Source organism: Dermacentor albipictus, chromosome 1, assembly GCF_038994185.2.
Source record: "Dermacentor albipictus isolate Rhodes 1998 colony chromosome 1, USDA_Dalb.pri_finalv2, whole genome shotgun sequence".
In the NCBI taxonomy this organism is placed as follows: domain Eukaryota; kingdom Metazoa; phylum Arthropoda; class Arachnida; order Ixodida; family Ixodidae; genus Dermacentor; species Dermacentor albipictus.
Window position 1 is genome coordinate 458279981 of NC_091821.1, and position 13901 is coordinate 458293881.

The 13901-nt window shown below is 42.3% G+C and overlaps 1 long non-coding RNA gene across 1 annotated transcript; it reads right to left on the reverse strand.

The window, feature by feature from the left end:
- Nucleotides 1–491: 491 nt before the first annotated feature.
- LOC139059347 (uncharacterized) lies at nucleotides 492–13660 on the reverse strand. The gene is made up of 3 exons (XR_011514106.1): nucleotides 13303–13660; nucleotides 12421–12532; nucleotides 492–787 (listed from the first exon to the last, which is right to left on the reverse strand). It is a non-coding gene; the product is annotated as an uncharacterized lncRNA (long non-coding RNA).
- Nucleotides 13661–13901: the final 241 nt, after the last annotated feature.

The following is a 13901-nucleotide window of genomic DNA, read 5'->3' on the forward strand; positions in this document are numbered from 1 at the left end:
GAAGAAACCGGTAACTCCTACAAAAGACTTAAACAGCACAGGAATGATGTCCAGAAACGAAACTTTGCATCGAATGCCCTGGCCGAGCACTGCGCAACTACGTCACAATTAGCTAGGAAAAATATCGCTCGATTGTTAAGGAATGAAATCATTTTACGTGTAGTTATCTTGAATCTCTAATCATCCGTGTCCATGTATGCCAAGTACCTTAATCGTGTTTTGAGCTGCAGATAAGAACGCTACCTACTCTGCTGCTGGTTTCATTGTGAACAAGTCTCCCGTGGGAAGCCAAAACATAAATATATATTTTAAACCATTTTAGTTGCGTTTGCTTAGTCCTGTCATTTCGCATGGCCCCCACGACTTCAAATTAATGAGGTTTACTGCATGTACACATGTTTGCAATTACACGCTTACTTAATTTCTCTCAGCATGTCTGCTAGGCTACGGTCAGGGGCACCACATCTCGAAAGATATGCAACAAGTGCATCTGGAAAATTAATCATTTCACTGTTATACATGTATTGTTACAAACATAACACAAACAAATTTGAAACAATGTCGATGATACTGTCCACAGCTTCCAATTTATGGAGGCTCAATGCCGGCTTCTCAATGACATTGCGGTCGTTCAGAAGGCACCACCAAAGAGCCCCTGTGATGCTCCTATCCTGAGTGCCAGAACTCCCCACACCAGTTTCGCCAGTTCTTTGCAGAACACGGAGTCCTAGCCATGGCACTAGAGCAGGTGCCACTCCTCATCAATGTATACATTTCCTAGGTGTACCTGCAATAAAAGGGCAGATGCATGTTAAGACTGTTTACGTGTGGGAACGTGAAAGCATCTTTAGTGAACCAGATGGCTGCAATGTGACGTGCACAATATAACACACACAGTAGGCACACCTTAAAGGGACTGACAACCGATTTATAAGGACCTAGTTCTTGGCACAACACAAAGCTCACCCTCAGTAGCGTTTACATCTGCAACGGTTACTTCCAAAAGCACATGGATATTGTGGCATCACAGAAGTGTCCTTGTTTCACACCCCAGGTTCTATTCCCACCCAGTCTGCCAAAATTTCTCATTAAAGCAGCTAATTTGCTTTGTTTACAGGAACCTGAGAAATCTGACATCAAGCATTTTTTATGCATTTTTATTGTTTGTGCAATCGGCCATTGCTTTTATTTCAATAACTGCTGGCAGCAAGAAGTATGTCCAGTAGCATTAGTGTAGGGGCTCCACACAAAATTATATGGCTTACCTCTGTTTGAAAGCAATCTTTAAAGAGACTACACAAGCAATACATAACCAGTTTCAGTGAGCCCAAGTTGACTTTCAGTTTTGTGAAGCGTAGAAAGTGGTACAGGTTGTACGGCATGGTGTTGCAGCACAAAGAACTGGAAAAAGAAAGGTTCTAAAGGACAGAAAAAAGGGAAAGACGGCGACACACTCAACTGTTTATTAGACACGAAACTTGCTACATATATATGCGCGCACTCTCGACATCAGGGGAAGAAAAGAGCAAGTGTCAGGTCATCTTGTTTGCGTCAAACCCAACAATTTCTTTTTGCATCATATAACAAAACAGGTGTTTCACTAACACACGCTTGACCAGTTATACGAATGTGATATGCCTCTAGCAGTTCCTGCTCAGTTTTATCGCTACTCTTACCTATGATTATCACCACAGAAAAACGTGGCTTACAGTACAGCAGCACGGTATACAATACGCAGAAAAAATGGGCGTTCATATGCGCTTTTAAGTTGTTTGCATGTTCCCTCATTTAGTCGTTCACACAACGGCCAGTCTGCCCGATGTAGGTTTTCCTGTAACTTAGCGGTATCTGGGAAACCACAGCAGTGGAACACTTTTCCACGTAGCACTTTGCATGTTTGAATGTACGTCTGCACTGCACACTCTATGATTCGGGGACATAGGCAAGACAGCTTGTTCGAGGAAGAAAACAACAAGTACCTCATACCTGTTCACCGCCTTGAGGCTGTGGCTCACCCTGTGGTAATAAGGTGCCACCTGAGCCTTTCTTTGGGAATCGTGCTTACTTCCCTCACTCCCCTTCAGATTATTGTTACATCTGAGTTGCTGCAGCGAGGTTTCTGCCACTAGGTGACGACCGAATGAGGAAATATGGAATTTTAAAAGCTGCTGGACATGATGCTTGAAACTAGACAAAAAAGCTATGTGGAAAAGCGGTCCACTGCTGTGGTTTACCAGACACCGCTAAGTTATGGGAAAACCTGTGTCGGGCAGATTGGCCATTGTGTGAATGAGGGAACAAAAACAATTTAGAAAAGGGTATGACCACCCATCTCTCTGCACATTGCAAATCGTGCTCCTGTAAGCCACATTTTTCTGAGGTGAGAATCCCAGGTAAGAGTAGACATAAAACCGCGTGGGAACTACTTGAGGCATATCACATTCGGATCAGTAGTCAAGCATGTGTTAGTCAAACATATGTTTTTATATGATGTGGAAATGAAAATGTTGGGTTTCACACGAACAACATGACCTGTCACTTGCTCTTTTTGCTGCTCCTGATGTCAAGAGTGTGCGCAATATATATGTAGCAAGTTTTGTGCCTAATAAACAGTTGTGAGTGTAGTGCCATCTTTCTTTCCCTTCTTTCTGTCCTTTCGTATCTTTCCTTTTGCAGTTTGTTGCACTACAACAGCATGGCATTTAGCAAAGACCAACTCGCTCAAGAGAAAGTTACTGTGGTGTTGTACGGTTTGTACCATCCAATCAGAAGAGCTCTCTTAGTATTCGCCTCTGATCACCCTCTAAGCAATTAGTGATAGCCAAAATACAGCTTGTATCTCTACAACTCTTTGCTTGTGCTGTTAGGCTATCATTACATAAACTATAAATGCAGAAGTACATATTAGCATGCTTTATGAAAAGCCAGAGTAGTACTATACTGACTGGATGTGACATAAATGGTAAGAATGTTCTGGCTGGAAACATTTTGAGTTTATCAACACTGACTGACGAGTAACTGAGAAAGTTGGTGCATGTTCATGTTTAACTTTTGCGTACAACACAAGGAACAGAAGAGAGACCACAGGGCACAAAAGCTACCAATTCAATGTTTAAGTGTTTATTTTATGGGAAGGAGTACAGAAAATATTTACACTGCATGTGCACTTGTACTGCACAAACGTTCTTTTAGAATGAGGACAAATGTTGCATAACAAATAGAATTAGAAAGCACGGAGTGATTGCTATTCTTTGTCATTTAGAGAGTGTTCCCCTTTTTCACGCAATCATAATGAGAGCGGACTGACACGTCCCAGTATTTAAGTGATATTCCTTACTGTTATTGTTGGCCATTCAGTTACCAGAGGTGAACAAGACAGATGAACAATCTAAATCTGATGCATAGCATCAGTAATGTCAATGCATTGTCATGTGGGACATATGGTGCTCTCCTGGGTGCATGTTGAGGCACCAGCCAGTCTGCCCAATGTACATTTGACCAAATATACAGATGATCAAAGGAATAGACTACACTACTGCTAACGAACACAAGACAAATTTGGTGGTATCTTTAACTAAGCAAGCCTCCCTATCCCTAGCCTGGGTGCCTTTCTCAATTCGCTTGTAGATTGCTTGCTAGGGATACACATTTGTACACACATACATACGTATACACATGTACAACAGTACACAAGTGAATTGAGAAAGGCGAGCAGGCGAACGAGGTTTCCTTGGTTAAAGCAAGTTTGTCTAGTGTGTGCGAGAGGCAGTGTACTGTATTCCTTTCACATGTGGTCAAATGTACACAGGGCAGACTGGCCATAGCTAAATGTGCCAAATGTGTGCCAAAACAATCACCAGTATGCTCGTCCAACTAGGCCGTGCATTGCCGCGATAGGGCCTCAGGCTAAATTAAGATTGTTCATCTGTTTCCACCCACGGTGAAGAATTGACAAGAGAAATCAGTGAGGCGTGCCACATAAATAAAACGTGTGAGCCAGCCCTCATTGCCAACGCAAAAAAAGCGTCCTTTCTAGATGACAAGGAATAGAAATTATTCTGCACATATTTACTTTTCTTTTTATGCAAATACTGTTTATCGTGGTTTAATTCCTTTATATCACAACTTACATCTTCCCTCTGAAAGAACTTGTGCACAATATAAGCACATATCCAGTGATATTGTTATTTTTAATCCTTCCATGAAACTAAAGAGACAGTTGTTAGCAGCAGTCATGTTGTTTGGTCTCCCTTTCCTCCCTGTGCAAATTCTGTCCTGAAAAGTTACATGAACTGAACGGTAAACTCATAAGGACACTACAAATTTCAACTAGTGAACACAGCTGGTTCTCAGAAAATGCACGAATACGGTGATAGGTATGTGTTGGCATAGTGGAGCACGCTAACTTTGACACTACTGCAATACTTCAGCTGTCACACGACTACAGTGCTTAAGAGACCACAGAAGTGTAAGTGCACAACAAAAAAAGCAGGTGCATCAACCATAAATTTGACTTCAGCAAACACAACATAGGCTGCTTCGTGTGGCTAAAACACTAGCTAATATGTAGAAAGTATATGTATGCACAGGTATACTTAGCTATACATACTCACCCATCCAACTTAAAAACTTATTATGAGTTGCTGTGCATATGATGCTTGCTCTAGACACTGGTGGTTACAACAAAGATACGTTTAGAATGAGATAAAATGCTTTCATCTGCCCAGTAATCGAAGTTTTACGGATAGCATTATAATTTAAACTTGCTGGTTGAAGATATTCTGACCTCAACAGCACCAAGCAGATTGAATAGAAGAATGCCCACTGTGCTGACCAAATACATAGTGTGAAACAGAACACATGAAAAGGGACCCAAAGTATTAGAAATTATTCATGACAGCTGTTGAATTAGGGCTTGTTGGTTGATTATCACTATTAAAATTACAGAAGTGCCAATCGGAATGTTCTATGTGGTGGAGTTGAAATTCAATTCATTTTATTAGCAACAACGAGCAAATGCTACAGCAAAAGCAACGAGACAATTGAGCACTATGTACGAAATAGTGTTATTTAATGATTGAGCATCAATACACGGATCTATCAGCTAATTATGTGATCTCTACTGTGTTTACTTAAGGTGAAATATAATGTAACTAGACATAGACTCTTAACTGCTACAATGCCTATTTGCATGAATGGGCATAGCTTGCCAAAATTTTTTTTAATGGGAGAGAAAAAAATCAAGCTTACTAGAAAACACCTCAGTACAGCAGTAACGTCATCAATACTTCCTTTTGGGAGAGTTGGTTCATCTCGAAACATATGGGTAACAGCACAAACAGACCACAAGAAGGCAGACACGTACACACAGTGCTGACTAACAACTGATTTTATTGGCAAGGATAGCACACCTTGCGTGTCTCAGCACACCTTGTGGGTGTCTCACATAACTTGAGCCAAGAATTTTTTTTTAATGAAAGGCACGTTGGAAGTGAACTGAACCGAATGCATACTATTCGCAATAGCCTATAGCAACTCCTACAATCCTTTGTTTTCCCCATAACTCACCAATTAATTAAATTTAATTACCCAACTCTTTAATTATTGGCTGAGGACCCCAAGTATGGCACACAGATTTGTAGAGCCCGTTCAGAAACCACCAATTGAGTTGTTTGCTTTACGATATGTCTCACATAGTCATTTCTTCTGAGTTGCAAAGAAAGCCCGCAAAATATGAAACAAGGCACGTGACAGAGCGCTTGCGCAGTGGTATTGTGCTCCTCTCAAGCGTGCCTTCGGTGAACAAGGTCGGCTCCCGTCGGATGATGGCAAAAATGCATGCTGCAGGCGGAGCGGTGCCAATGAGATAAAGAATGCCCTGCCACTTTCTCGTCACCAGTCACGATGCAGCCAACCTTGTTCACCGAACACACGCTTGAGAGCAGCACAATACCATTATGCTCCATCACGTGGCCTTCTTCATATTTCATGGGCTTTCTTTGCAACCCGGAAAAAAAGGACTACATGAGACATTTAGTAAAGGAAAGAATTCGATCGGTGGTTTCTGAAGGTGCTCTACAAATCTACAAATCTGCGTACCATACTTGGGGTCCTCAGCCAATAACTAAATGTTCTGTAATTAAACTTATTTAATTAGCAAGTTATGGGGAAAACAAAAAAATTGTCTGAGTTACTATGGGCTATTGTGAATAGTATGGGTTTCGTTCAATTCCCTTCACACGCGCCTTTCATTTTTAAATGCTTGGCTCACGTTATGTGGGACACCCTGTATATGCCAGAGTGAAGCAAGGGAAATGAAAGGGAAAATCATGTCGAGGGTGACAGCGTGCCAAGTTCACAAGCGCAATGAAGCCAACCAAACACAACAAAACACAAACAATTATTTTCCTTTTCCTTTGCAATCTGAAGCCCCAATAGCCACACCCAGAAGATCAGATTCAGCATCAAAGAGAGCAAAGTGAGGGGTGCTAAAACAGTTGCTACCGAATTTTCTAATGTGCAAGGCTTTTAAACTGATGCGCGTAGTCTTGTCACTGCTCTTTCCTAGAATCGTCGTGACTTTCAACTAGGCCACACAATCCGTATACTTGCTAACGTGTGCAACTAAATGTGCATATTTCTCATCTAGTGCTTTTTTTTCAGTTTTTGGGGGTGTTCCCCTGAACGGTCATTGATACAGCGAGCAATTTCACGGACAGAAAACATCCCACATGACATGGGGATGCAATACACCACTCCAGTGGAACATTTTACTAACGGCGGTAGGTGGTTCTTCTGGCATTACATATACATTGACACAACTTTCCCAGCTTATTTCGGGCATAGAAACAAATTGGCACACCGTGCCTACTTGCCACCTTAAGATTGTGGGGAAGATTATGGATGTAAAGGACCACCTCTGCCTTAGGTGCCTTCAGTTGATCCTCAACCATTGTACTTCCACATCCACACTTGAACTTTTCAAGGAGGACTTTTGAAATGGCAGTCAAGACCGAGATGGGGAACCCTGCAGCTAAAAGACGGCTTACCTGATTACGAAAACTGAGCTTAATCTGATGTGGGCACGATTTTTGGAGAGCCTATTTTTTACGCAACGCCTGTATACTTCTCGTAATTGTCTTGGAGAGTGCCGAGTGAAAGGGCAGCAATTCCTTAGCCCGTGGGTTGGAGGCCCAGCCAACATGTCCATCACTGAACGTGATCTTTAGGTATAAAACCTAAAATTGAAAGGTCCGGGAGTTCAAGGATGAAAGGCAACTCACGTCCATGTTTGCTAAATATAGATAACACTTTGCCTACTGTAGAGGGGTAGGTGAAGGTGGGCTGCTGTTTATAAAAGCACCAAATAAGTGTCAACATGCCTAAAAATTTTTAAAACTGGCCCCCCATTAAACTCTTGTTCCAGTGTGTTGTCCACCTTGACCTGAAAAATTTCACAAAGAATAGGGGCTACGCAAGACCCTATGCAGATGCCATCGCACTGCAAAAACAGCTGCTTGTCAAATACAATAAAAGCCGAGTTCAAATAAAACTGCAATAAAGATAGAAAATTATGAACGGCCAAACCAATGGTGTTCTGGAAGGATACGTCGCCGTTATCTTCCATGCACTTTTTGTCACATGCTAGCAGTTGATTCTGTGGAACAGAATAAAACAACTCCTGCACGTCTTCCGAAAAACCGAAACCAACATGATCATTTCCCTCTAAAAACTGTACTACTGCGACTGATTTTTTTAAAAGTAATGGGTCGTTTAAAGCTAGCGCCTTGAACTTCTTTAGCAAAAACTGGCTAACACACTTCTGCCACGACCCTGTTCACTAACAATAGTGCTAAACGGAACTTTCGGCGTATGTGTCTTGGCTCTGAAAACCCCCCTCAAACTGTTCCCTCTGCTGTTAGATATGTCCCTGGCAAACTTTCCAAGGCATAATTGCTTACAAAACTCAACGTACTTAATTTTTCCTCGCACTTCACTTTTCTCTCCAGGGACACAGTTCTTATTAGCCGCTACGAAAAAATTTTTCATTGCAAATTCCCTTGGATAACGTATGTGATTCCGTCTGGTCCTGGTGCCGACGTTGCCCATCTTGGCATCGAATCATGACGTCTTCTTCTATCTTATAATATGATGTGGGAGACAGGAAATGTTCCAGATTCTTGGAAATGCAGTCGCGTTGTAGGCCTGCTTAAACCGGGGAAATACCCTAACGAGCTCTCCTCCTACAGACCGATCGCCTTAGCCAGTTGCGTCTTAGCCAATGTCAGCGTCATGGGGGACGTCCATATACCAGAGAAGATTATGCAACATCTGCAGAAAGGATCCAAATTTGGGCTCCAAGCTGATTTCCTGCGCATGATATCACTGCAATGAATCGAAAAGTGGCCACTCAGGAAAAGATGATAATCGGGACAGCTGCCTTCTTGAAGGTACTGACTGCCTGCGAAAGTTTGCTCCAAAAACCCCGGACTAGTACCGTACTAGATTCTTGAATGACATCTTTCTTTAAGGGTAACAACCTGATGCTTATGCAAGCTGACAAATGGTGGGTTCATTGTTTTACCCAAGGGAATTTACAATGAAAAAGGTTTGGTAGCGGCTAATAAGAACTTTGACCCCGGAGAGAAAAGTGAAGTGCAAGTAAAAACCAAGTTCGTTGAGTTTTGTAAGCAAGTAGACCTCAAAAAGTTTGCCAGGGACATATCTAACAGCAGAGGGAACAGTTTGAGGGGGTTTTTCACAGCCAAGACACGCAAGCCCGAAGTTCCGTTTAGCACTATTGTTAGTGAAGAGGGATCGTGGCAGAAGTGTGTTTGCCAGTTTTTGCTAAGAAGCTCAAGACGCTAGCTTTGAACGACCCATTTCTTCTAAAGCAATCAGTCACAGTAGTAGATTTTAGAGGGAAATGATCATGTTGGTTTCGGTTTTTCAGCAGACGTGCAGGACTTGTTTCATTCAGTTCCGCAGGATCAACTGCTAGCGTGTGTCAAAGACTGCATTGAAAACGGCGACGTATCCTTCCAGAACACTGTCGGTTTGTCTGTTCATAACTTTCTATCATTATTGCAGTTTCATTTGAACTCTACTTCTATTGTGGTAATAGTTCTGCAGAAACCCGCAAGGTGGAGATAAGTAATTAATTATAGGAAAATTAGAAATTAGACATCCACCCAATCAGTAGGGTAGCAGATGTCAATCGTAGCAATTAATTGTTACGATTGACATCTGCTACCCTACTGCCTGCTAGCCATCGGGTTAGCTCAGCTGGTAGAGTGGCTGCCCTGGAAAAGCAGTGGTCCTGGGTTCGAGTCCCGGACTAGGACGAATTTTTCTTCAACTGCGAGGCTTTTCTTTAAGGAACCCGCATGGGTTTCCTTTGTAGCAATTGCTACGATTTGGTGGATACCTCATTTTCCCTAAATTAACTACATTTATTGTGTTTGACGAGTAGTCATTTCTGCAGCGCGATGGCATCTGCATAGGCTTGTGCGTAGCCCCTATTCTTCCTGACATTTTTCTCGCCAAGGTGGAAAATGCACTGGAACAGATGTTTAATGGATGCCGGTTTTAAAGTTTTTTAGGTATATTGAGAATGTTTTAGTGCTTTTAAAGAAGCAGCCTACCTTCCCCTACCCCTCTACATTAGGCAAAATATTTTCTATTTTTAGCAAACATGGACATTGGTTGCGTTTCACCCATGAACTCCCGTACCTTTCAAGTTTACAGTTTTTAGACCTAGAAATCAAGTTCTGTGATGGACATGTTTGCTGGGGCTACTACCGACGAGCTAAGAAGGAGTTGCTGCCCTTTGACTCGGCACACTCCTAGACAATTAAGAGAGGTATAGCGGTATTGTGTATGGCATCAGCTCTCCAAAAATTGTGCCCACATCAGATTAAGACCACGTTTAATAATCAGGCAAGCCGCCTTTGGCTGCAGGATCCCCGTCTTGGTCTTGACTGCTGTTTCTGAAATCCTACTTCCAAAATTCAAGTGAGGATCAGGAAGTACAATGGCTGAGGATCAATGGAAGGCACGTAAGACAGAGGTGGTCCCTTACATCCATAAATTTTCCCACAATCTTAAGAGGGTGGCAAGTAGGGACGGTGTGCCAATTTGTTTCTCTGCCCCAATTGAGCTGGGAAAGTTGTGGCCACATATCTGTGACGCCAGAAAAAGTGGATGCCAGAAGAACCACCAACCGCCGTTAGTAAAATGTCCACTGGAGTGGTGTATTGCATCCCCACGTCATGTGGGATGGTTTACGTCGGCGAAACTGGTCACTGTGTCAATGACCGTTTAGGGGAACACGCTCAAAAAGTGAAAAAAAGAAACAACCAGATGATAAATATGCACATTTAGTTGCGAACGTTGGCAAGTATACGGACTGGGTGGCCTGGTTGAAAGAGACGATTCTAGGAAAGGGCAGTGACAAGACCGCACTCATCAGTTTAGAAGCCTACCACATTAGAAAATTTGGTAGCAGGTGCTTTAGCACCCCTTCTCTTGCTCTCTTTGATGCTGAATTTGACCTTCTGCATGTGGCTACTGGGGGGGGGGGGCTTCAGACGGCAAAGAAAAATAATTGTTTGCATATTGTCGCGCTTGGTTGGCTGTATTGTGCTTGCGTGGTTAGCACGCTATCACCCTTGACATGTTTTCCCCTTCATTTCCTTTGCTTCACTGGCATATATAAGGTTGCTATCCTTGCCAATAAAACCAGTTGTTTGCCAGCACTGTGTGTATGTGTCCCCTTTCTTGTGATCATGTTTGTGCTGTTACCCATATGTTAGAGCAGTAACTGCAGCACAGTGAATAATGATCATTTCAAAAAGTTCAGGCTCATCAAATGTGTATTTGCGAGTGGCAGTTATTCTGGGGACAAGAGATAAATAATTGCAAATATGAATGTTAAACAATGGTAAGCACGCCATGTGCTTAGACATGCAACATAGTTGGCCCACTACACTTTGAATTCTTATGTGCACAGAAACTGCACAAGCGTGTAGAATAAACAGAAAAGAAAATGGAAATAAAGGCTGCAGCATAGGAAACAGTTTCAAAACAATAAAGCCAAAATATAGAGTGAGAAATACACCGTGTACTAAGCAAAAATAATAACTTTTAGGCTTTTAGTGCACAAAAAGGGACGAGAGACAGAGGTACGACACGGACACAGCGCTAACTTCCAGCAATTGTTTTATTCTACAAAGCGGTATACATATGCACTGGTTTCTAATCAAATGAGACAGCAACGAGACATGTGTAATGAAAGTTAAGATGATATCGAAGATGAAAAAGCAACCATACATAGCCAAAAAAATTTTGTAATTGCAAGATTAGAATGCCATCTCCATCAAGCCACCCTCTGTGATACGTTCAAAAAATTTAATTCTTTTTTTGAAAGATCGAATGAAGGTGCGCTAACACGAGCATTCCCCAAACTAGCGATCTTCGCTGCTTCAATAATCTGTGTTAGCATGCCCCTTCAATCGATCTTTCCAAAAAAGAATTAGATTTTTTGAACGTGTCACAGAGGGTGGCTTGATGGAGATGGCATTCTAATCTTGCAATTACAAAATTTTTTTGGCTATGCATGGTCGCTTTTTCATCTTCGATATCATCTTAACTTTCCATTACACGTCTCGTTGCTGTCTCATCTGATTAGAAACCAGTACATATGCGCATGCGTACGCTGTTGCCTGTTACCTATATGTATGTGTACCACTTCGCAGAATAAAACAATTGCTGGAAGTTAGCGCTGTGTCCGCATCGTACTTCTGTCTCTCACCCCTTTTTGTGTGCCAAAAACCTAAAAGTTATGGAATACCCACATGCCCAAACCTACGCTCTTTCAAAAATTATAAAGGGAAAATCAGACAGAATTTGTCAGCTGTTGACAAATTTGACTTCGCCCTACCATTTGCTAGTTGCCTGGTTAGTTTAGATGGTAGAGCGGCTGCCCCGAAAAGGCAGTGGTCCCAGGTTCAAGTCCCGGACCATGACGAATTTTTCTTGAACTTCGAGGCTTCTCTTTTGAGGAACCCGTACAGGTTTCCTTTGCAGCAGTTGCAACGAATAGGTGGATGTTTGATCTTCCCTTTATTAAGTACTTCTCTCCACCTTGCGGGTTTCCGCAAGAACTATTCTGTCAAACAAAAATGAAATTTAAATTGCATCCAAGCAATTGATGCAAGAAAAAATACTTAATAACAGGACATGTTAGATCTAGTTTTATATAGAAAACAATATGTGCATAACAGCTATGAAAACAAATAAGCAGCAAGTTGCAAAAATACTTAGCCTACTTAGTAAGCTGTGTTGAGTAATATGTTGATAAACTTATCCACGAATGATACCGAGGTCCTACTCTTTGGAACACATACACATCATACATACCTGAACCAAGCAATCAGATTACACACTGCGCTATGGCAGTCATCCAAGATTTCCCTGCATTTCTGCTGGCTCCTCCATTATGTGGACACTGGTGTGGGTTACGGCCTCGCCACTACAAAATCAGTTCGGAAAGTTCGCAGTTAATTTATAGCAGTGGCACATTAACGCTGTCACAGTGTGAACGCATGCAAGGAGCATCTAAAAATAGTCACGAAAATAATGTTTGCAATAATGAAGGGTGGCAACAGAGGGACCCCTTCATCACCGTAAAATTTTTAACACACACACAGCAGCAACACATTACAAAGAAATCTTTGTTTACATGCCAATTCAATTTTTTCATGACTTAGTTTAAGCAACTGTCTCGTGTCATGTTTAGTTACGCATAAGTTATGTCAACACATCTTGTCTTAAAAATTTTTAGTAAGCTGTACCAGTTGCAAGCTTTGACTGCTTACGTTTTTTTTTCTTTCTAAAACTGCTCGTAAATTCAGGACCGCGTAAGCAGAGATTATTTACAACGTAGAAGCATTTATACGCGAGGAAACGTCATTGCAGTTAGAATCTATCAAGATGCAGATGAGCGTTGTTATGCAACTTAAGCAGAAAAGCGGGAGCTCACGCACAGGCGCACATAATTAACACGATTATTTCCGAACGTAATATTTCTCAACGGAAGAAAACGCTTATAATCATTTTCAATTTCGCATTAAGACAATAAACTTGCCTAGCTAAATTCTGACAACCAGCGCTCAGCAAGCATCAGCACGGGTTCCACTGTTGCCGTGGCAGTTCTATTGATTCTATTTTACGCTCGTGCACTCTGTGCACACACGAGAAGCACGCACAATGCACGTGTAGTTAGCAAGCACGATTACTTACCTTTTGAATGGTACGACGCGGTCGAAAAGCGCTCTCCAAGTTGCTGGTGCTGCGTCGACAACCAGCCTACACGCCGTGACGTAGTGGACGAGCTGAGGCACGCTAATAATACACATTATTTCTTTGCGACGTCCAGCGAACTTCCCACAACCAGACACAAAAGAGAACGCACTCCAGGGCATGAAAATCGTTGGTCCCCATTTGCCTGGCACGCCACGCATATGGTGAGTTTTCAGAGAGACACAAGCTATCTTCTGGCACTTCTGTGTTCGCGAACCAAGTCACATTTCGTTACACCAAACACAAAACCACACGATTAGACAAACACATCACAACGGCTCCCGCAACCGACCGGCGACCGGCAGTTGCGAAATAGAGAGCAGTGTAGATGAATGAATGCTATGAGCGTCTCCTTTGAAACAGGGTGGTGGGTTGCGCCACCAACCGATCGCATGGGGCGAGCGTCATTTGTATACCTGTGCGGTTGTGTGGCCCCCGTGATGCATTAATAATAACCAGTACGCACTCATTTTGTGCCGTATTGCGCCCAACTACGTATAGTTGCGAGAGAAAAAACATTGAAGCGCCTATATTGCCCG